Source organism: Accipiter gentilis, chromosome 32 (assembly GCF_929443795.1).
Source record: "Accipiter gentilis chromosome 32, bAccGen1.1, whole genome shotgun sequence".
Lineage (NCBI taxonomy): Eukaryota > Metazoa > Chordata > Aves > Accipitriformes > Accipitridae > Astur > Astur gentilis.
Window position 1 is genome coordinate 8,158,494 of NC_064911.1, and position 23,402 is coordinate 8,181,895.

A 23,402-nucleotide genomic window follows, 5' to 3' on the forward strand; every position below is an offset into this window, starting at 1 on the left:
ATATTTATTACTAAAAGACTCCATTGGGAATTCCTGCACTTCAAAGGAAGTCAAAATTTGTCCTTGAAGAGTGAAAAAACCCTGCTTTTCTAGAACAGTGACCTGACTAGAATCCAAATCCTTGTTCCAAAAATTCAGACTCCTGCCAGGCTCTGATTTCAGGAATATCCAAAATCAATACCCGTAGCATGTCTCCACAGATTTCTGTGCAGAATTCTCATCCATGTATTAACTGAGGCTATGCCAGAAGCAAAAGAGAAAAGACACCGCTCCAAAGTCTCCAGATTTTTAAAATGTTCTCTTGAAAAAAATAATCAGGCTGGATTATAGGATTTACATCTGATATCTGAAACAAATTTGCTTTGGTAACTAATTTAATTGTCTCTGTTACACATACAATACACCTGGAGTGTATTGCAACCATAAGAAGATATGGTTTGCGTTTTGTCTTTGAAGCTGAATTTAATCATAACCTAATTTACTAAGTTACCTTGTTCACTGGTCTTATTATTGCTAAAGTACAAAGAGGTCATGATTCTTGCAGCGCGTTTGCCTGACAATAATATGCAGTGTATGAACCTTAGAGTAGTATGTATTATGTCATATCTTTCTGAGTTTATTGTCTTAGGGTTACCTTTTATTCTAAAGGTCACAGAATTGTCAGGACACTGAAGGCATCCTGACAATTAGGCATACTGAAACCATACTACGAAGTCATAGTACTGTCATACTACTATGACATTAGCCATAGTAAAACTAATTACCAATTTAAACATAGCTGAGGATTTATTAGCACTATCAGCACCATTCGTTTCCTACAAGTTCAGCTTACCTCATTCTCAAACCCTCTTCCGTCCTGTGTTTGCATATCAAGTAACACATGCAAAAGAAAAAAACTAGCTCTCTCCCCTTTATAATAGCTATCATCTGTGTGTTTGAGGGGCAAAAGAAAGAATTTTCTCGTAATTCCTAGTCTTGCTTAAACCTTCATGCTTGTGTTGAATAAAAAGTAGAATCCATTTTTACATTCATTTTTAATGTGTTCTGTGTTTCTATTTATGGAAGCTATTCAATGTCTGCAAATACCACATTCTTTTGAATTCTGCTATATTTCCATTCTGGCTGAGTAATTAAAACAGATAGTGATTATCCTAGCTAAATACCAAAAGCTCAGAGTTTTGTGTTTATTTTTTTTTCTGCACCTTCAATTGGTCAGTATTTATTCCTTTTTATCACATGGATTTTGTATTTGACAACATTTTGGGAGAGCATCTCTAATCTCCAAACTAACACAAGCAGTACAAAAGCCTCACTGCACTTACTGCAAGCATTTAATCAATCTTCACGTTAATTAATTTCAACTTTCGCCTTCTATGGTACTTAACTGGACTGATTTTTTGCCTTCCATTATTTTTAACGCTAATCCTATATTAAATTGGAGCTCCTCTAGCCATTTTGACATTCACACAATACAGAGTTATTGTAACTCAACCCTCTTGAAAATTATTCCACCTTCTCCGGAATATGCACATAAGGATGTTGTATGACCTTGAGCAGTAACTGCCAAGTGACCTTGAACGTTCTTTTAACTCCAATACTTTGATTTAGTAGGAACATTTCTTATGAGAAACTATTTACTAATTTAACCATATTGTACTATCCTATCTACTTATTTTTATTTTGTTTCTTTATTTTTAAGGATCTTTAATATTAATTAGATAATAATATTGTTTGAGACAGGTTTTCTTCACTGAATAAACATATATTATTGAATTATTCCTTTAAGTCTGATTACTAAATTATGTTAATAATGATCTACTCTTGTCTTGCAACTATGGAATAAAAATATCCTTTGAAGTTTTTTCTGTTCTTAGTAATAGGCTAAATAATGCCACGATGGAGTCCTAGTTCTTATTGAAGATGTTGGCTTCCACATTACTCATCATTTCTTTTACTAATTAATTACTAATTACTGCAGTGCCCAAGAGACCTAGGCATAGACCAGAATGCTCTGCACTATATGAATATTGAACAACAGTTTATTCTTTCAGCTAAAAATGGAAATACTGTTAAAACTAGTGACAGCCATATTTCAATAACATGTATGCTTTCACTCATTTACCTTTCATTTCATGAAGGGCTAGTCATCTGTATATTTTTAGAAGCTGTTGGTTTTAATTATTATTTTATTTATTTTCAATTACTTTAGTAAACATTGCTTTATTTCAAAGTGTGGTTCTATTTTTCTATTTCAGCAATCTCATTTAGTACCCGAAATGGGATACGAATGGAGTATTAATCTCATGAACACCATTTATCAATAATTCCATGTGTTACATTTGTTTATGAATTAGGTCGGTGAGAAAAAATCAGTTAGTCCCATCCTACTATTGATCTTGGCAATATGACTTGTTTTCTTTTCTTTCTGGTACAATTAATGTGAAAATTAACTACTGAATAGCACTTTGATGAATTACTCCCCTCCCTGTGATTTCCAATTTGTAGAGATGACATCAGGTCACAGGCATCTGTAAGGTAACCCCACCAATGTCTCTAGCCTGATGGCTGTTAGGCTTTCCCTTGCCATAGGCTCCTCAGCCCCTTATGAAATCCTGTCCTACAGAGCACAAACCTGAGAAGAGTCTGCAGTGCCCAGTCATCATCACTTTAAAATCTAAATGCAAAAATGCTGGATTTTGTGCATGTTTTCCTCACCCACCCTTGAGTTACAGATGAAGAAAAGTGAAATCATGGAAGTCACAAAATACAAGGCTTGAGAGAGTATCAAAATCCCTTCTTTGTGCTCTGGCCCCAAACCATTGTATTTACAACACTTTTGGCAAACACCTGAAGGAGATACCTTTATTTCTAATTCTCAAAGCCAGGGAAAAAAAAAACCTTCAGATAGTGGCAAGCCATTTTACACTACATATGCTTAGCTTACATGGAAAGAGCAGTGGTGACACACAGATTTTAAAAAAAAAAAAAAAAAAAAAAAAAGAATTCTACAAAGCAAGGCAAATAACAAGGCAAAGATTAAGTGGTTTTAATGAAAAAAAGGTGATCAAGTTGGTTAAAACACTAAATGGAATCAAGAATATTCAGATTTTAAGCTGGGCCCTGCATTGGCAGAAGTGAACATTCCAATATATTTTTGGTTGTTTAATATTTCTTCTGCTTTAATTGATCTTGTGGTGTTTTTGCATTTCACAGATATGTGCTATTGCTCCTTTGACACAGCAAGTTGTTGACCATATGCTTGACAGAATGGGATACTACTCACAAGAAATCTTGCCTACTGTTAAAACTATTGTTGACAGATTTAAAAGTTGGTTTTTTTTTTTCTCTAGAGAGAGATCGTGTGCAAGTGCGTGCACTAAGAGTTCTGTGTTTATTGTCTTGCAGTCGTGTTCAGATCCAGCCCCCTTGGTTTACAGAGAGATGTGTTCTGACTGTCACCCACTGGATTCTGAGAGCCAAGTTTGCAGATTCTAGCATGGGCATCACACCGATAAATCTGGCAACCAAAATTTGTTATAAGGAAGAGCAGCTGAGGTGTACAATCTCTTTGGACATTATTTGAGGTGGAGATTCTGCAAGCAAAATTTAGTTCATAATTCCTCAGATAACAGGCAAGTGAGAGTAGAGATCTGCTTGCTCTCTGCTGTCCATATTCCCTCCACAGCATTAGCAGACATGAAAAGTAATTAAAAAAAAATTGTTAGAAAATTTAGTAGATCATGCTCAGGAGGGAAAGCAGAGATGCGAGATGGGGGAGAGGATTATGAATCACATGTGAGTAATAATGCTTCTTCCAAGTGAAGGAAAAAGCAGTTATGTAATAGAGAGAAAAGTGAAAACAATCAAACCTGTACCAAATATTCATGTGAAACATTTTCTATTTCTCTTTTTACTTGAAGATTTGGGAACTGAGAAAAGTAATTAAGAAACTATGGAAGTGTACATGTCAAACTTCGATAAGAAACATTTTGTGATGGAGTACTTGTTTTGATCAAAATCTCAGAGAAGCTCACCCCCAAAGGAAGCTGGTGCCCAATACATTACAGATTCTCAATGATAAAAGCTTTTGGGGTTCATCTGGGTCTCTGAATCACAGGATATTGACCCATCAAGACAAGGCAGTTGTATGCTGCAAACAGAGAGCAAGTTGCCTTTTCCCCAATAGATTTTGCTTTACCTACTAAATAGAATTGCTACAACTATTGAGTTATGAAGTTCCTGAGCTTATTCTTATAACCCATGAATGGAAGCAGGCCCAACACAGCCGCCTAAGTGAGGGAGCGAGGGCTGTTCTTCATGCACAGATGCTAGGCAAAGAGTATTTTGACCACACGGACTGGCATAGTTTCCTCACAGAGCCCCCAAATGGGGGAAGGTCAACCCACTACAGCTCCCAATTCTTCCACCAGAAGCATGGTCTCTCCACAGCTGCCCAAGACCTCTGTGCATAGGCAGAGCTCGTGTGTATGTCCTGGGCCAGAATATTGTGAAGGGCACAGATTTGGCCTGCAGCGGAGAGCAGCCGGATAACCTGATGGCGATTTAGTGCTTTGGGTAGATTCTAGCATGCAAGTCCCTCAGGACTTCGCACACTGCACAGGTGTAGGCCTATGCTTTAAAAGAAAACTCCTCTTTCAGCATTGTACTCAGCGAAGCTCAATTGCAGATCTAATTCCTTCCCTGTATTTGCTGCAGCAGCTCTTAGATAACATGTAAGAAACAAAAGGCATGTTGTTGTACCAGAATTTTTAAGAAGTTATTCATTGCTATACTTTAGTTGAGATCTGTGAAGAAACACATGCGGCATATTTTGAGAATGTGCTATGCCATGTTACCCTAAGTCACAGTGTGTTTAAACAACCACTTTATTCTACCATCTGGCACATGATAGGTTTCTGATAAATACGTGCCTGCGCTTTGACTGTGGGATGCACACAAGTATGGAGGCTGGATTTTTCCAAGATGTTTGTCTAAGTCTCAGACAAACAACTTTGGCAACATGCAGGAGCTTTCTGCAGTAATCCTTCCCCTTTCATTTCCCTCCCCAACAGCCCCACTACACACCCCAAAAAAAGTGCCGGGACAGTGTAAGGTGAGCTCAGACTATTCCTGTAAGCCAAAGAGGTGACTGTAGCTCAAACAAATGTAGCCAAATACAAGGCTGGATTTATGTATAGACAAAATTAGCATTCGCCTAAGGCAGCTGACTGCTGAGCATCCCAGGGCCCCTGCTCTGGATAAACAGAGGAGAGAGAAGGTCTGGCGTTTGAGCAGCACATTGTCCCAACCCTCCAAGTTCAACCTCCAAAGTCCTCTGCCACTGCTCTCTTGCCTGGCTTCTCCCCACCTGCTTACTTATGTTGGCCCCCTCTCTGCCTCAGGAGAAGGCTTTGCCCCTGCCCTGTCCGCTGCCCTCCCTCGCCCACAGCAGCAACAGCTCAGGTGAGAAAAAGCTCCCGAGGCCGCAGCAGGAGGAGGAGGAGGAGGGCGCTACTGCAGGAGGGAGAGGGGACTTTTGGCAGGGATGCACAGGTAACACGGTCACCTGGGGCAGGAGGAAGAAGCTCCAGTACTAGGAAGCAGTCACAGGTAAAGAAGCATGAGGTTTTCTTCCAGAAAATGATAGGCTGAGGGATAAGAGAGAGAGAGAAATAGACCTGTGAGCACTGTCAGCACTCCAAAGTCTGCACAAGCCCCCCCAAACCTCATAGGCCTCTCTCAGGGCCACAGAAACCCCGGGCACCCCTCCAACTCTTCCTCTTTTACCTGCAAGTCCTGAAGCTGTGGATCTTTTCCAGCCTTCATCATCCAGTTCTCCTCAGTGCTTCGTCTCAGCCCTCCTCCACTGCCATCAGAATGGATCGTCTTCTCCCCATGGATGTCCTCATTCAGCTTTGCCAACACCACTGAGAAACCTTGAGCTGGCTCCAAGCTTGTTTTACTTTCCATAGATCGTGGCATTGCTGCTGCAGCAGCACGTTGCTCAGTGCAGTCTGCAAAGCCTGCCCACAAACCCCGTAAACGCTCAGATTTTTAAGCTGCGAAAAGATGGAGCTGTGAGGTCAGCTGTGCAATACCAGACCCAAGCTCACTTGTTTGTGGACAGCAGCGCTGGTATATTTATGTTGAACAACTAAAGGCCTTTCTGGCTACTGACAGTATCATTAAATAACACTTTGGAGAATATTTTATTGATAATAATTCTATGTAATGCAGAATGGATCAGACAGCTGGCGTCTGATCCCAACTCTACCACTTTTTTCATTCTTTCTACTTAAACTTCAGATCCTAAGCATTTGCCTTCTAATCCTTGCTCTATATTTCAGTCTCAGCTCAGCATGTGAAGCTTCCTAAAAACATAACCTCTTCATACTTCATCAGTTTTATGGTTGACAAGAATATTAGATAAAATATGATAGGAACAACCCAACCCCACTGCTCTCCAGTTTTCAGGAAAATTGCCATATCGAATCAGGTCAGTGTCGCATGTGGTCAGACATGTCACTAGTCTTGGCCAGTATCTGACAACGCTTTAGAGAGAGCTACAAAGCACAAGCAATAAATACCCTTACGACTAAGATGGAAGTTAATTTGTGTTCCCACTTAATGAGTTCTTAATTTATATCCTGAAGTGCAAGGGTTGAGCTCTCATAAAACTGTGTCTGTTGGAAAATAACTAAGTGCCTCTATTTTTCATATTCTACTGCAGTTCTTTTCACTGCCATCAGCACGTTGTTTTAATAATATCTTGTAGCAGTTAGTTCCATCAGGTTTTTTTGTGCTGAATAATATAAAGGAAAAGAGCCTGATAGAAGTTTCGTAAGTTCTTATTTACATAGTACTCTATAGCTACCCAGTGCATTAATGTGCAATAACAAAGTAAACAGAAGAGTCTAACCCATTGGCTCTGTCAGACTTTCTCTTATAGACCTGTCTCTTACAGACCTATCATGCTTCCTGTTACACATTCAAGGAATGAGCTACTTTTACCTTGTTTAATCTTCTCTATCAAGAAACTCTTTGCATATTGCTAATCATTTTCATCGTCGCTTCTGGGTCTTTCGTATTTCTTCCTCCTTGCTGAGGTAAGACAAGTAAAACTGAGCAGCAGTTGAGGTTAGCACATCGTACCCTTCATTATTATTCACCGAACACTGCTATCTGACCTTGGGAGAGCGTTATATTGTTCAGGTTTGTACTTCTGTCGTTTCCTTAAGTAGTTACAGTTATTTGTGAACACAAAAACACTGAGTTGTTCTCCCTGGCACACACTGCCTCGCTTTGCTGAAGGGAACATCTTGAACTCTTCACATATGTTGACTCATTATGACGGATGAAGTAGGATGTGACATTCCACTTACAGTTCCCCAGCATAAACAGTTGAAACATAATAAGAACTCCCATCTGCCTCACTCCTTTGCTCCCCCAAAACTGAAAGCAAAATGAAGAGCCAAAGTCATTCACATCTTCATTCAGAGAACAATTACATTAGAAAGCGAGAACATCCACATCTTCAAGCAGATATCAGCGCTGAAGTTCTATTACTATTATTCCAAGCAACAGCAAAATTCTTACTAGCTTTGGAGAAAAATATACATGAAGGAAACTTGTTTCTGGTATAATTTTATGTCTACCTGGAGAAATTTTATCCACGGGCTGGCTTAGGTTAGAGTCTTCCATACTGCATACAGGCACCTGACGGTGCAAACTGAAATTTATCTGAAGTGAAAAGATGGGGTATGCTATTTCTTAGCACAACATGGCTGTAACAGGAATATAATGATCTCTGGGGCTGGAATCCATTTCTTGACCTGATTTTCTTCTGTAATTAATGAACAGCATAACAGTTCACTGAAAGTCTCAATAGGTACTGCAGTGTATATGAACATTTTCATAGGTACCCCACTGTAACACAATAAACTGTAATTTTTCTATTTCCTGTAGCTACTTCCAGACAGTGAACGCCACCCAGGACTTTAGATACCAGGAATGGAAAAGTAATTCATGCCCAAAGCAACGGGGGAAAAAAGTCTATAAAAATGAACTTGAAAAAATACCATTTTATGGTGATACATTTTAGGAAAAAAGCTTCCAAAACCCAACTGAGATTTAAGCCACATAAGTCCAAAGTACTCTGAGAGCTTTGATGGAAAAGATGTAAAGCATTATTTAAAATCAAATTCAACCTCTATATAGTTCTACAGGAATTTGACCTATTCTACTTCAATTTATTACCACTACTTGATAGGTCAGGGACATTTCTAAGTTATGATAACTAGAAACCTTACATGCTCTCACTTAAATAAAATTATTGAAATAATTTCTTTTAAAAATATTTCTTTAACTTTAAAAATTATTGAAATTTTTTTTTAAAGTTCATTGCTAAATAAAATACTAAAATGAATTAAACATTTTTTTTTTCTTTAGAGGGAAACTTACCCTCAAAGAACAATTAGATATGTATTTTGGACACTGGCTATGTCTGCAGAAAGCCATCAGCATAGAAATTGAGGCTAGGGCTGTAGAAATGGAGCATTAGAGCTTAGTGGAGTACTTTCCCCAGTCTATTTAGGCTTTTTGAGAAAAACACGTTCACCTGTGCAGGACAACACTATCTCCGGCTCATCACCTTAGAGAGTATATAAGAATAGCTGTATAGAACCAGATTAAAAGCCCATGTGATGTGAAAGGTCTTTTACTCAAAGTGATGGCTGCCCTAGGAAAGAACACAGAGCAGTCCTCCTCCGGTGTACTGTCCCACCAAACCACGCAGGTCCTCGGCCACAGCTGCAACTGAACTTCTTATTCAGTAGCCCTTGATGAAGGTGTATCCATGAATTTGCTGAATCCTATTTTCAATCTACTTGTGCTTTTTCAAACCAGTTATATTTTAACTTCCACAACAACTTGTGGCAATGAATTCTACAACTTCAGTTGAATGGTAAGTGAAAATCTACTTTATTATTATTATTATTAAATGTACCACCTAATCATCTTGTAGCATGTCCCCTAGTTTTGGTATTATAAGAAACAGCAAAATTTATTCCCTATTCACACTGTTCACAGCATTTGTGTTCTGTTACCCTTGTTGGTGTTAATTTTTTTCCAAGATAAAACATAGTGTACTTTGACTCTTCTCACTTAGTAGGCAAGCTATTCTATGTCCTTGGCCATCTTTCTTTTCCTTCTCCATACCTTTTTTTGTTCACTGAGGTTTTTTCTGACATACCATGACCAGAATTGTAAAATGTTCAGGATATATGTACACCAAGGACTTTAGTACAGACACAAAGTTTTCCTTTCCAGTTTTCATTTTTTTCCTCTTTTCCTGATCCAACTTGCTTTGTTGAACATTATAGACAATGAGATGATGCTTTCAGAGGATTATTCACAACGATTCTTTTGTACCAGCTAATTTAGAGTCTATCGTTATGTTTCTACACTTAAAATTATTAGATATATTTGGTACAAGCCTGCCCCCTCTACCACTTAGAGTAATAGGCTACCACGTTAACTAGTTTCATTACTACTCTTCTGTTTACTATCTACTGGATTAGTGGACAATAAGATACAGCAGTATCTTGGAGCAGTACTTTTAGCCGTGTCAGGCAGCATCCATGGCCCATATATCCAGTGACTACATTACACACACAGGAAATTTGGGTTACTAACGCATCTTACTGTGCATACAATTTTCTCTTACAGTCTTAATTCTGTCCCCTGTAGATGTTTCATCTTAGATTCAGGTAAATTATTGTTCAATAACAGGATTTCCAGAATAGATTCTATCATGTCTTCCTAGATGTTTTCTCTCTATATATTCTTTTCCACCCATCTCAGACCCACTTACCTGTTCACTAGCTGCACTACATATGAAAGTTTATCCTTTAAGTTTGAACTTACTGTTCTTTATGAAACGGTATAAAATGGTTTGCACACGTAACACACATGAGGTTAATCCTAATTTTAATAAACGGATGCATTACTTTGTGTCAAATGGAAATCTCTTGTATAAATAGCCTGTTGTGACAGACTGTTCCATAATTCATTAAAAATATATTCATTTATGCATTTAGATATTTATGGGAAACTTTTTTTAATTAATGCTTTCAATACATTCATCAAACCCTATAAAAGGTTCTTCTACCCACTGGGGTCTTATTGAGAAGAGAAATTTACAACTGCTGTATGAATCTGTTTCAAAAATGCGATAAATGAAAAAGGTTTTAGGAAGATGCTTGAGGGGCAACCAGTAACATTTTTTCTTACAAATCCCACTGTAACTTTTTGAACAATTTGCCTCATAAAAACTCTGTCCTGGGAATAGGAAGTGGTTTTGAAGCTGCAGGTGTAGCTTTGGTGAAATGAGGCTGGAGACCATCAGGATCAGGTCAAGTCGAAATACAAAGAGGAGATTTTCGGGGAGGGGGAAGTGCTTGTTTCTATTTGATCTACCTAACAAATATCGAAAAGGCATATTTTTTTTTTCAAGGGATAAGTGCTCCACAAACCAAACTCATAACTAAGTCACTTCAGAAAACAAAAACTCGTCTTATTAAAAGAAGACAGAAGCAAGCACCGAAGGAACCAGAGTATTGTGTCTACCATGCTGTATCACTGCCTACAGACGCTGACAGATACCTATAGCTTTGGCTGAACTGTTCAAAAGCAGCTTGCTGCAGACTCCTTGCATGGAAAATCGTACCGGTACGCAACATAAAACCGGGTGCCAGCCCAGCAGCTCCACTGGTAATGTCCAGAGACACCTCAACAGAAGAGTACGCCAACTTTTCGTGTGCGTGCCGGGAAAGCAGCTTTAAGGGAGAGCTTCTGAGATGGGTGAAACCTGGCTGATGGGAGGCTGACAGGGGTAGCCCCTGATGGGAGAAATTGCAGGATGGTCAAGAGACACCGTTGCTATGGCAACTCTGCCTGGGAAAGACAAAAGAGGAAACCTGCGATTAAAAAGCAACGGCTGAAATAAGGAGGAAAACGGGGCTATCGACGGGACGCCAGCCCAGCGCCGGGGCGTGCTGTGACAGGCTGACACGCGCTCATCACCTCAAATGAGTGAAGCTGCCAGTCACTCTGTCAAGCGATGATCTCACTTGGCCATCTGGCCAAATGCCGGGTGCTCCTAGGCGGCCACGGACTGAAAATGAGTTTGGGTTGTCTCAAATCATTTTGCGAGGGCAGGGTGCCCAACATAGCTTGAATGTTTAAATAGGCTCAAATAGGTCTCAGAAGCCTCTTGCCAGCTCCCAGCACCAAAGTAACTTCCAGTGGGGAAAAAAAAAAAATTTACTAAATGAAAAAATAGAAAAATATCCGTTGTACCTACATGAGTCAAACCTGAAGAGTAGAGTCGCTAACTTGTACACATTGTTTCTTACGTGCTTACAGTAAAAGTAGTTGCAGGCTGAGTAATCCTGATTTAACAACTCCATGGCACAACAGCAATTGCCAAGATTTTCTTTGTGAATGGATCTGGGCAGAAGAACACCCTTAAAATCACCTGCTTGACTTAATGGACACCCAGAAGATATAGGACACTGTAAATTATTTTGGCAAAGCTGAGTCATCTGTACAGAAACTCAAAACTAACATTAATCTGTTGCCCAGACCAGCCAGTAAAATAAGAATTTATGACACAAACTGACCTAAATTACAACAATTTGCAGACCGATATTCCCTGTCAAACGACCATATAAAAGTACAACAAGCTCCTCAGCCTGTGTACTTTCTAGGGGAGTTTCCACTCTATATATACTGCTTCTAGCCAGAAGAGAAACAGTTTCCTTACAGAGAAAAAAACTCCAGTGCAATTAGTTCTCCAGACACTCCCGAGTAGTACAGGCTCCTATACCATTACTTTCTACTAAGATCACAAATAAAGGCATCTAAAAGAAAACGGAAGAAGGAGAAAGAAGAGTTATATATCTATGTAATTACATATACCTCCCATGGCTGTTTACCTTCTAAAATTGTTATGAAACATTTTCACAATTTTTACAATACGTTGTTGAAAAGAATGGAAAATAACAGCCCCCTTTTATAGTGTGGAACTGATACACAATGAGATTAAAGGAATTACTGAAGACCATGCAGGAAATCTGCACTGGAGCGAAAACTTGCATTTCTCATGTTCTTGTTCTGCACTTGAAGAAAAGGTTAGTGTTCCCTTAGGCACAGGCACTCTGCAGCATTGCAATATACATTGGGAAAATAAGGCTGCAGCAAGCACTGAACATTGCACAGAGAATGCGTTGGGTTTTTTGTTGGCTTTGTTTTATGTTTGTCCCAGTGCTCTTTCAGAAAGTAAAATAAGTTATTCAGGCCCTGCTTTTTCGTAATCTCAAGGGTACTCGGTGTGCGGATAAGCCATCGATTTTTGCTCTCAGTCTGTTACAGTCACATACATGCAGTAAAAGTAATTTCCTCGGGACTAATATCATTTGTTCTCCAGGGTTTTTCCTTATGAAAACTGAATTTTGAACAATCCTTATGTAACCTTTGCTATTAAGGTTATAAGAGATTGAGATCCATTCGTGAGATGAGCAAGGCATAAAATTTTGCTTCTGCAAACTTTCCTGACAAAGTTCTTTATGTAAGGGAAAGGATGAAGCTTTTTCTATGTGATAAAATTTCCAATTGAAACTAAAAAAATCTGTTAAATTATTTTCCCTTCCTGTTTTGTGCACCTATTGCACTAAAAGCTCTCTTTAATCTAATTTTGATTTCATTCTAAAGTTATTAAAATTCAGGGTTTAAGAGAACATATTTTTCCCCTCTTAGAGCAGTACTAAATGTTTCATTGCTATATTTATTCTAAATCAGAAATAAAAATGCTCTTAAGTGTAAATAAATTGTTATACTAGTGCTTGATAAATGAGTACACAGGAACATGGGTAAGGCTTTAGCTTAAGAAAAGTGGACTGAAACTTTACTGCAATCATTTAAAAAAGAAATATTTGGACTATGGGCATTTGTCCACTGTAACTAAAGTGATATTCAATTAGAAGCATTTTTTGGTGATAATGTCTCCCAACAGACAACTCCATCCCAAACAAACCACATCAAGTTAGTTGCATTCCTGAGGAAGAGCTGGTGGGGACAGACTGCCATTCTCCGGTTTAATAAAGAAAGCCCACCCAACCCTGAGAAAAAAGAAAGTAGTCTTCCCCCCCACCCCCCCCAACCTCCAGCCCCCCCCAACTTCTGTAATGTTTTAATACATCAGAAGGGAAAGTCTTGGGTAGGACATCTGACCTCGCTAGATATTGATCTTCGAGTTGTCAACGTCTCATTGTCAGTGGCGAGAGGTTTTCCTCATTAAGGCACCGTGATCATTACAGCGTGCAACAACTGTGATGTGAATACAAGGCACAAAAATCAGATGCCTGCCTCCTACTAAGTGGCAAATCTTTCTTTGCAGCTGGACAGCTGCAGTACCTACACATTGCTGTCGTCAGTTGAAGTGAACTTCTGAACAGCAAGGCCTGGGGCATAACATAAGAGGGCAGCTGATGGGTAGGAGCTAGTGGAAGTACTGCTGTGCAGCCATAGGATGATGGGATGCCTTTATTTAGAGGTGGCCAAAAGCAAGATTTCCTCAAAAATTTCCATTGTGTTCCTGTTGAAAAACAGACAGAAGAAGAACAGTATCTGGGGCTTCCTTTTATTCACGTTGAACATGTTTTTCCCTGCTTGGAGATGATATTCAAGATCTCTTAAAGCTAGTATAATCAGAAATAAATACATTATTGTTGTCTGAAATGTGACTAAAACCAAACCAAAATCCACTCTCTATCTCCAGAAGCATGAAAATATCCTTGAGAACCCCCATCCACCCCCATCATTTCATGGAGCATCTCATTATGCGTGGAAGGACAGCTCTGAAAGCGGTGTCATGGTACGCAGGGACAATCACCCTGCTGTATAGTTCCTGACCAAATGTGAGATCAGTAGTCAGATCTTTGGGTAGCGGGTCTCCTCCCTGAATCAGGTGTCCCCAGAGGCCAGGCTGGCCTCTGTGGTGTTCATATTTGGTTCAGCACACCCCATGTTTCCTTACACCATCCCATGCTACTGACGCACCCCCTAGGCACTTCCAAACCCAGAAGCCCTATGGAAATAAGGTTTGTTATGCCAGTTTGTGCCTGTGAAGGATTTAGGACAGAGAAAGACAGTTCAAGCACCCTACTTTGTGTAACCTTTCAACCCCAAGCTTGCTAGCCACCTCACCGCCACCTGCGTGATTCCTAGTATCATGGAAAGTAGAGAGAAACAGGAGGTGGCAGACATTGCTATAGCTATTTGTGGGTTCCACTGTGGGAGAAACATGATCAGTGTGTGACCAGGAGACATCCACTGAATAATTTTTATCTACTTTGTAGGAGAATGAGTGTCCTATCCAAACCGCTTGCATCCAGCAGGACCAACAACATCAGAAGAGAAAGTACAGTACATCGTGAAACAGTTCTTTTTCCACAGGGAGGAAAGCACATTCCCAAATTATATTGGTAACAATAAACCTCTGAAATAATACAGTACATCTCTCTCCAGTGAACGGCATCATTCTGTATTCTTCAGAGCTGGGTGGAATAAAACTGCAGAGAACAAAGGTTTCAAGTTTCCCTTTTTGATGCTCTCAGACCTGAGCAAAAATAATTAATTTCTCCACCTCTACAAAGGATTTTGGCAGTTTTGCCATCAGTGACACACAATAATTGTCAGTAGAAAAAGCCAATTTCCACAGAGAAACTAGTATGCCAGAAACCAAGCAGCACACATGAGAACACCTTCTCTTCTTCATTTCAGAGCAGCGTAGGGACAGGAAACTCTTTTGGTTTACTTCTTAATGTGGGGCACAAATCTTAACTCTCCGCTTGATCATTGAAAGGGATGTCTGAGGATGTGAATACGCTCCTGCTATACACAGTATGAATTACAGGCCAGCTCTGTTGCTTTACAGCTGGGTTAGAAGGCTTCAGGGCTCTCTGGTCTGGAAATTGCCTCTTTTTGGCACACAAGATGTGACAACGAACGCTCCTCCATGGCTGCAATGGTTTGGGTCTGACAATGTAGAGGTAACTCAGGCCCTACATCTCTCAGGAATATATATGGTTAAAGCCTCCCCTCTCCCTCCAATGCTGCTCGTGGTTTGGGGAGCTGTGCAACACATCCTGGATGCAGGCTAGTAAAGCATCATTAGAAGTAATGAAGATTTCCCAGCACTTTCCCTTCTAAAACCCCCACTTTCTGTGGCTTACTGAACTGTAATGACCAGGCTACAGCCTTCACAGCCTATGTCAAGAGGTTTCATCTAAAGCATTTCAGACATTTCTTAGCAAAATACAACTGATCATCTAGAAAAAACTCATAATAATTTACTTTGGAAATTCTAAGTATTCTTGTATTGAAACCTAGGAACCCAGAAAATGATGGTGAGGCAGAGGAAGGTAGACCTGCTCTAGCCCCAGTGATGTGCCGTGGGGTTGAGTTTGGGTAAGGGTTAATCTCAAGAGAAAAATTAAAATTTCAATTCACTAATGCAGAGTGACATGTTCCGTGTTACATTTGGGCAACTACCACATGTGAGCTGAGCCTGCTCCATCTCTTTGCAGGCTCCCGATGCCAAGTAGAATAAATGCTTGCATTGCCACTGAACAAATGTCACCGTAGGGATGGAGGGGCTGAACGGGATTTCCTCCTAAAATTACTAGCCCTACTACTGAGATACCAGAAACGGGAACAGAAGACAGGGAATATCTCTATTCTATTCTCAAAACTTCACTTGGCTCGGGCCTCAAAGGCTTGAGGAAAGGGAAACATGCCAAATTCAATGCCAGGGGATGAAGCCCCTCAGGACATGGAGGGTGGGAATAAAGAAATAGGCAGAAATATGAAGAGCAGGGAGCTGTGAGGCAGGCAGGACTGAGGAAGGGAAGAAGAAGGGTGGAAAGATGCTGTTTAGAACAAGCCCAGAAGATGATGATCACTATGGCAGAGACCCAGAGGTCTCCGCTTCTCTTTCTTGTGAATATACCTGTGACAAAGTGGTGTCTCCAGGCTCTCCTTGCACCAGCTACACATAGCTGCTTGTAGCCCTCCACTGAAAGAAGACCACACTTGATTTATAACCTAATCGTACAGCTGACCCACTTGTGTATGAGAAGGGGAAATACTGTTTTGTAAGGTTATCTTGTTTTTCAAACACTAAGTATTGTTCAGCAATACAGCTAGGAAACCCCACAAAAAATCCCCAGCCAAATGGGAAAGAATTTCACCCCATTGCAAGGACTCTGCCTCTTACATGTGCTGAAGGTCACAGCCTGCCTATGGAAAAATTAGAATGCAGTCATGTAATTAAAGATTATATCATTCCACATACCGAGGGGAACCTTATTTAAAATATGTACCACTAGATCTTAATTCTGGCATCCCCTAAGGTTTGTGGGCTTGACTTCAGAGCCTTATCATTTTTCTAACATTTTGGGGATGTGGTTTTCTTATAAATATCTATGTGTGTGTGTATAAACATATTTTTTCTTATAAATATATATATACATACATTTATATATATATATGTGGGCTCTGCCACAGCCATCAGAAAAATAAAAACTGTAAGAAGCAGTTCTGCTCCTTAGCTTCTGTGACAATTGTGTTTCCATCAGTGGTTAGCCTTTTTGCAAGAGAACCTGCTTCTGTCCTGGATTTGCCATCAGATATTAGGATTCTCTGTGGAACACATCTCATGCTCGCTCAGCAAATCCCTTTATTTTTTCTCTGGGAAGCTGCTCATAGGTACTCCATCACTCTGACATTTTTCAGCCAGGATAATGATGGAGCAAACAAGCACAGTAGCTGACTCAGGAGGAAGGTGTAAGACTGCAAAGTGGCTGAGCACAGAAGCTGCTGTTTATTTATTTATTTAGTTTTAAAATCCACACAATAGAACAACATTTTTTTAATTATAAGCAACCACTTTTTTTCCAAGGTTAGAAATTACCTCAACACTGACCAAATGATAGCATCAAATCCAGCAAAGGCATACAGTGGTCACTGAAACGATGGCAGCAAAGATGGCAGCAAATAATAAGTATTTTTAAAGGTAGATAAGATGGCTAGGAGCTAGCAGTAACTGAGGGATCAGACATGCTTGAATGTAAATAGACAAGGAGGTAAAGGGTCGTGTGAAATTTGAGAAAGGCTTCTACTCTACATATTTGTCTGTATGCAGGAAACTTCCTGAGACAGTAAACAATTAAATATAAAAGCAAAAGATCTAGAGATGGGTTCCATAAAGGTGAATACATAATATTATTTTATTATTTTTGTACCAAAGGTAAGCTTGTTAATATATTTCATATTGCAAAGTGACACAGCTTTATGTATGTTCATTTTTATCTTCTCACTATGATATATACTATCTGTCATAACTTGAATACAAGCTTGCTGTCCCATTTTAGGAATGGAAGTAGTCGTAGTGTTCACCAAGTCATCATACTTCAAATTTTCCCCAGGGTCATATTCTCCTCTCTCTGTCTCAGAGAGCTTGCCAACTTAAAAAAAAAAAAAAAACTCATTACTTTTACTTGGCAATGGATATTTCTTTCATCACATTGATAGTTCTACCTTCTGTTGAACAAAGAGACAGGTATGATTTATATTATATGACTGCAAATAGTAAATTAGCATCTTATTAAGATCTAACATGGTTTATGGCATTTTGATGCACTTTGTTCACATGTCCCTTCATTTTTGTTATTTTCTTGTAGCTACCATACTACGTCTTAGTTACTGTCCAAGAAATCTAAAAAAACTACCTTTGAACAACCTCAATTACAGCAGTGCAACTTTAGCAGCTTGGTGGTACAGAGAAAATGAAAGGAAACGCAATTCTAGTGCTACTGCTAACGTAACTCTACAGGGCAAAATTTTCAGAAGCACTTCTACACTTTAATTCAAGTTAAATTTTTGGTAAATAAAGTTTTAAGTGTTCCCAAAAGAGAGAAAAAATGAATCATTTAAATCCACAACTTGTCAGATAAATCACCCACTTTGGATACGGAAGAGCAACCCAAGCCATTTCTCCAACAAGCTTAATCACAACATCTATAATGGACCAAAGCAAACCGTGACTCTAAATGTCCTAAAGCAGCAGAAAGTTTTAGACTTATAGCTGACCCTAAACTGGAATCTGACCAGCTCTCTGTGTCAGCAGATGTCACAGAGTTACGCACAACTCCCCAGAGACACGGAGGAATGGAAGAGGGAAGGGAGCTCAGGAGGTGCCTGGTCCAACCACCACCCCTGCAAGGCAGGTCCAACATCAATATCAGATCAGGATGCTCAGGATCTGGTCCAGCTGAGTGTCAAATCTTATAAATATTACACTGCAGGCGGTCAGGAGTGTTCAAAATAATACATTACTCCACTGTCCTGAAGTCTACCGCCTCTGGTGCCAGCTTTCAGCATAAGCGTTATACTGGGAAAGCTCCATTTTGGCACAGAAGGAAACAGCTTGTACTGGACTTGAAATCTGGGCCGCAGTATTGGCCTTCATTTACTAAAGTGTCACATCAGAAAAGCTTTTTCTAAGGGCTGTACCAGAGAGGAAACTATGATTTGAGGCAAAAAAAATCTGAGAGGCACCTCAGAGTTCCTCATACACTGGTAATTAAAACATGTCGTCGAACCTAAGCTCAGTTAAGGTCGAAAGCAAAGCTCCTGTTAACTGCAATTAATCACCAGAAGACCCTTTCGTCCCAACTCTACTGCTACTGACATAAAAGGCAAAATTCTTGCTGTCTTGGGTGACCCAGTGTCAGACCTTTCAAAAGTAACTTGGGTGGAGGGGTGGGGGAGTTCTCTTCCTTCACATCTGTATATGTATTTCTAATTTCACATTGGAGCAACTTTTTATGGCCAAAATATAAATCCCTAAAAAAATTTTTTTTTTTTATGGAATTGCTGACAGACTGTTAAGTAGAGTGCAACAAACAGCGCTGCTGTAATGATTAGTTGAACAGGCTGATTACACTGGGCTTCTGTGCTCTCAGCAATGGCAAAAACTCATTTGATTTTCAATACGGCAACCCTCTTGAATCAATATTTTGTATTATGTATTCCATTTGAAGTACTTGTATAAAGAGTACAGTATTAATTTACCTTAATATTTTATTTTTAGAGCTCATGTAGCATAATTAGGCACATTTTATGTAGGTTTGGCATACAGTTTAACAATAGCTAGAATTTACCTGTTTGCTTTACAGTTAGATCTGCAGTCAGATCTATATATATGTATGTGGGCATATGTGAAAATGCACATCACTATAATTGCAGTTCCTGATACTTATCTCAGATATATGACCTTTGAATTTGTGTGCCTTTTCCTTCTGGATGTCTACTGAGAGACACCTTAAAAAGGAATAATTTTCAGGATGCGTTGAGTGTTGTCCATAGAGGCATGCAGCCACAGACATATTCAAAGTCTGTAGTCATTTTTTAAAGGTTAGGTCATATCATAGATCTCTCTCCATATCTTGCTTTCTCATTGTCCATATCTCCGTGTACAGTAACTAGTCTGCATGGAAGACAGACACACAAAGCTGAAACGCGCCTAATCTCTTCAAATTTAAAGAATCTCCTTTTAATCAGCATCACTGTAACCCATGCAGCCCTAGCTGTATAATGTCACCCAAGTAGCACAAAAATGGCAATCACCATGGCAGTGGAGGGTCCTGGGGGTTCTGTTACGCACAAAGTAACTCCAAGTAACATAAATGACTTATTCTAGTCCAGGTAAACTGGCCCCGAGCCAATATATGAGCATTTGCCCCCCAAAGGAGCCTTGCCAGAAAGGACGGTCCCTGCCACACTCCGTCACCTGAACTTTCCAGTGCCAGGGGAGAAGTCATGTCCTGTCAGGCGACCTCATGCAGGAGTGGCCTTAGGTGACCTGAGGGATCTTCAGCCTGGGGCCAGAAAGCAAGTCGAAAGGTCTGGACAAGCACGGTGAGCCCAGCATTGGAAAAGTCCCTGAGTTGAGTGCCAAGTGTGGCCCATGCAGATGTGACTCCAGGGTCGGTACCTAATTAAGGCTACCTTACACCTGAAAGGCTCCCACAGATTCACAAGTCTACATCTGGCACTACTGTCTGGCTGAGATTTATACAAGTGTAACATAGAGGAATCTGTCCAATTTGTGCAGGCAGGAAAGCAAGCCCTCTCCTTTGTGTTTTTTGTTTATTTCCCTTTTCAAGCCACTGATGGTGTTAATGGCACTGTGTAAAGCAGTCAAGGCAGCTGAGTCCACTGCTGTCTTATGTGTTTTGGTGAGAGCATTAAGTTCCAGGACAGTGAATCAGATTTCAAGGAGAAATGTTTCAGTCAGAGCCACGCAGAGGCTTACTAATATATAAGAATTTTTGTTTTGAGAAAACAGAGTTAAATTTATGAATATCACCCCAGAGTGATATTCTAAATACCTTATTTGCAAGAAACTCTTTGACTGAGTAAAATCCTGAATTCAGTGGGAGTTTTGCCACTGACTTCAACAGGGGAAGATTTTACTGGTTTTTATCTCTTGGGAAGGAGAAAAAAGGAAAATCCAAGAACATAAGCCATCTAAATAGTGATTACGTAAAAACCACTAAGTAAAAAAAACACTTGGCAAAAATAAATAATAAAAAAAAATCTGCATTACCAAAGGGACTGTAAACTATTAAAGCAAATTCTCATGCCTGCTCATTTATACCAGGATCAGCTTACCGTTTTTCTCCAGGCAGTGATTAAACAAACTGTGGTTTTCCTCCATTCTCCTTGGCTGTTGATAAACAAATGATAGTATAAGTGAGCATAAAAAAATGCAGAGCAACAAAAACAATAACAAGGAATACCTCTTACCAACAAAGGACTAGATTCAGGATCACACTGAAGCATATGCTTAGAAACATTTTGACTTCCATAGCCTGTCACCACGTGCTTAAAACACATGCTGAAGTGAGATTTCTGGATAGAAAAGGTTTCCTAAATCAGGACCAAAAGCATTTTGAAAATATCCCTTTCAATAGTAACAACTGGCTTCAGGCTTCTCACAGCTATATGTCAAAGCAAACTCAGTTTTGGGGTTTCATGGAAGTCCTTCCGTTGCTTTGAGATATGACTGGAAAGGAAGGTAAGTACATCTGAAATGTTGCTGAATGACAATCTGAAAGTGCTGCAGGACCACTGCAATCTCTGATCTGCTACAAAATACAAAGTTATAAGTCAAGCTGGAGCTATGTGAATAGGGACAAATGGATTGAGAGTTTTAAATACAATAGCCAGATGTTTTCTAACTAATGTACTTAGAAACACACTATCCTGTTACAGAAGTTCCCGTTCTCGAGTCATAAAAGGCAGTATAGCAAGAACTTGCAGGAACTCCAAGGAAAAGCCTGGTTTTCCCAGGTGCGTTTCAATACTGAGTAGGGGAACCTGTAATGCGGCTGCTTCACATGAGCAAGACGACGTAGGATGACATCTGACTGCTGACATTATAGACTAGACTGGAAGAAACCTGCAGGGTACTAGGTCTGAGAGGTGTCTAGAGGCTACCCTTGGGAGCTAGCTCAGGAATTTACCATGTTGTAATCACAGAAACCAACGTGTTAATTGGCAGCCCTTTCTGGTTTGCCTTTCTCTTAGACATCCCTTTTGTGTGAGTGGCAAAATGTTGTGTCTGTTGGAACTGGCATCCAGGTTTCCCTCAAGGTCCCGGTATATCTGGCAAGTCAGTAAGTACTGTAAAGAGAAATAACACTTTTTTATTTAGTAGTCAGTGACCCCAATGGGGGTGATTTTTACAGTCCTGTGAGCATTGGCTTGGGACTTTTTCAGTTGTCAGGCAATTCAGAGGTTTGTTTTACTGTTTTCTCTGTCATTATATCAGAAGTCCTCTGCCACCTGAGCTTGACAGCACATCTCAGCCAGGGTGACAGCTGCAAGTCAATACCTAGAAACTCAGGCAAGTGCAGCTCTCCCACCTCTGGAAGAAAAGACCTTCACTTTTTAAAAACGAGATGTTCCAAAAGAAGGAACCAAAAGGAGGGTTAACACCCTTGCAGAAGGGCAGGGTTTGTGATGGGATGACACAGGCTGGCCCAGAAGCTGCCAGACCTGGGAAGAAAGGGGCTGAGCTTTCTGTGAGGCTTCTGGTCACTGCTCTGAGTAAGTCCCAGGCTCAGAAGGGAGTTGTTCTAGGTGTAGCTTTGTCTGACATGGGTGAAAAGCCCACAAAACCTGCCTGCATCCTGTTCATGATTTGAGCTGAGTGTTATTTTATTCATTTGCAGAGATTGAGTTCCAAGGGAAACATTCACGTCTCTCTTGCACCATTATTTGTGCAGTTATACTCACATTGACCAGTCGTAAATTTCAGTTCCTGGCCCACAAGTTGAAGATTATTGATATCTTGACCTAGTGCTCAAACCCAAGAATAGGCTCATTATTCCATGATTAAGGTCAACAAGAGCTTCTTCATAACTTGGCTTAACAGGCTGTTGAGAGTCAACAGGCTCTTAACTAGAAAATAAACAAAGAAAAGGGATCTAATCTATCCCTTGTGTAATACCAATGTATCTAATGGCATCACCACACGATACAATCCCCCCAATGACAGGATGAACTAAAGAATTTTTGTTGTTGTTTTCCAAGAAAAGGGAAATACATTAATACTGAATGTAACAGAAATTACCCACTTATCCCAATGACACAGTGGTCTGCTGCTGCTTGAAACATACCACATCGTTTTCAATCTTGATGAGATAGAAAAACAGAGAGGCAATTTTTCCTTTTCAGGATAAGAATAATTATTTCAAACCTTTGCAAGGGGAAAAGGCGAATATAGAAGAGAAGAGTCTCTGCTCTGTGGTATTAGGTTATGTGATTAAGGCCTCTTCTCCATAAAGCAAAAGGAGCACCAAGGAAGGAGGGGAGCTGTTTGAACCCCAGTAACCTTGCCAGAGCCAACAGAGCCCCCTCACCTGACCTGGCCTGAGCTATCACAGGAGAGCCGTCACGGTCTCATGGTCTCAGGGGTGACATCCATGAAGATGAGTCTACCTTATAGAAGGGTATGGCACCTATTACGTGATGCAGGGGAAAAGCATCTTGTTATTACACAAAACTTATTATGAGGAGTTTAGTGGAGAAACCAAAGGAGGGGAAAGGGAGGGATCACTGAGGTTTGGGGTGGAACAATTATGGCAAAACAGAAGAATATGGTGATAAAATGGTCATTCATGTGTAAACTAGTTGCTGCTCAGTATGCTTGCCTGGCCGTGCCTTGTACCTGATCGGTGCAATCTGTTCTGTCTTCTTATTAAATTCCATTT